The following is a 2359-nucleotide window of genomic DNA, read 5'->3' as shown; positions in this document are numbered from 1 at the left end:
AGATCTCCAAAAGAAGATTAATAATAACAACAACAACAGACTAAGAAGAAAACATAGAAAAGAAAATGATAGAAAAATGTCAAGAACTTAGAGCAAAAACTCACTGAAGAAAAGAGATTCCTGAAAAAGGAAATGCAAAAATCAAATAGAAAAATTCCTCTATAGAAAAAGGCTCAGTGAAGAAAATGTTTACCTAAATTTAGAATTGAACAAATGGAAGTTAATAAATCCATAAGATGGCAAGAAACAATAAAATAAATAAAAAAGAATGAAAAAATAGAATAAAATCTGAAATATCTCACTGGAAAAACAACTGACCTAGAAAATATATCCAGAGGAGAAAACATAAAAAGAATGGGACTGACTGAAAACCACTATTAAAAAAAAGAGCCTAGACACCACATTTTAAGAAATTATCAGGAAGAACTTCCTGAATATTCTTGAACAAGAGAAGAAAATAAAAATTGAAAGAATCCACCAACCACTTCATGAAAGAATTGAATAATCTCAGGCCTATTATAGTTAAATTCTAGAACTCCCAGACTAAGTAAAAAATACTGGAAGCAGCCAGAAAAAAAATCAAATACTGTGAAATCACAGTAGGGATTATATGAGACCTAGCATAGGCCTAAAAGCAAAAGGCAAAGGATCTAGGACTACAATCAAGAATTATCTACCTAGTGAAATTGGTCATAGTACTCCAGAAAGAAAAACTACATTTAATGAACTTGGTGACTTCTAGGCATTTTTAATAAAATTGCCCCAGTTGAAAACAAAATTCAACAATCAAATTTGACCTCCAAGACAAACATAAGAATGGAGAAAAAAAAAGAAAAAGAAAAAACTCAAGGGTCTCAAAGGGTTAAACTAAACACCTTCTTACCTAGGAAAATGTTAATTAGGACACTTAAGCTACCTTTGATACAGGAAATATTTAATATACTTACAGTACTTAAGGTGATAAAAGGAAATAAAGGAACTAAATTGATTGTGTTATTATATAAGGTGAAAAGAAAGATATTTAAGATCTCTATGATAGAAGGCATACTTAAGATAGTTAAGATATTTAAAATAATCAAGGAAAACAATTATTTTAAACTGATTTATTTACTACATAAGCTAGTAGTGAGGCAACTTAAGATAACAATGATACTTGAAATACCTAAGGTACCTAAATTACTTCAGGTACTGAAGGTGGAGAAGATATTTAACTTCATCACTTTTCGCCAATAAATTTTATTACTAGGAATAAATTTATATAGATAAGGAATGAATAGAAGCATATGTAGACAAAGAGAAGGGAGTAAGTTGAGTATGATGGGATGATAACCAAAACAAACAAAGAAAGCAAAATGAAATCAATTGAAATCAATGGTTAAGAAAAAGGAATACACTGGAAAATGAGAAAAGGAGGGAAAATTGAGGGCAAATTATCTCACATGAGGAGGCATGCAAGAATCAGTACAGTGGAGGAGAAGATGGGGAGGTGGCAGGCAATGCTTGAACTTTATTCTCATTGAAATTGGCTCAAAGAGGGAACAACATCCAAATACAGTTAGCTATAGAAACCTAACATATTCTAAAGGGAAATAAGAAGAGGAAGTAGAACATGAAAAAGAGGAGTAGACAAAAAAGGATGGGGACCTCAGGGAGCAGCAATCAGAAACAAAAATACCTGTCAGCATGGAAAGGTTGAAAGGAGAGGAAGAGAAGGATAACCAGAAGAAAAAATAAGATGGACAGAAATATAACAGTTAGTGATCATAAAAATGTGAAGAGGATAAACTCATAATACGGAAGAGGATAGCTGAATGGATTAAAAATCAGAATCCCATAATATACTGTCTACAAAAATACATTTAAACCAGAGAGAGACACACAAAGACCAAAGGCAAAGGACTGGAATAGAAATACTATGCTTCAGTCCAAATTAAAAAGGCAGGGATAACAATTATGATCTCAAACAGAGTAAAAGTGAAAATTGATCTAATTAAAAGAGGCAAGGAAGGAAATTTCTTGATAGAATGTACTATATTTCTTGAGAGCAATTTGGAACCATGCCCAAAGAACTATAAAAACATCCAGACCCTCTGACTCAGAAATACCACTACTAGGTCTATATCACAGAAAGACCAAAGATAAGGAAAAGACCTACTTGTATAAAGATATTTGTAGTAGCTCCTGGTGGCAAAAACCTGGAAAATGAAGGAATGCACATCAATTGGGGATATGACAGAACAAATTTTGGAAAATTTTTATGCCATGAGAAATGATGAACAAGATAACCACAAAACAAAACAAAGTTAAGCAAAAGACAAAACAAAATATGGAAAGCCAACTATGACTACTATTACCTGTT

This window comes from Gracilinanus agilis, chromosome 3 (assembly GCF_016433145.1).
Source record: "Gracilinanus agilis isolate LMUSP501 chromosome 3, AgileGrace, whole genome shotgun sequence".
In the NCBI taxonomy this organism is placed as follows: domain Eukaryota; kingdom Metazoa; phylum Chordata; class Mammalia; order Didelphimorphia; family Didelphidae; genus Gracilinanus; species Gracilinanus agilis.
Note: the sequence above shows the minus strand (reverse complement) of the source record.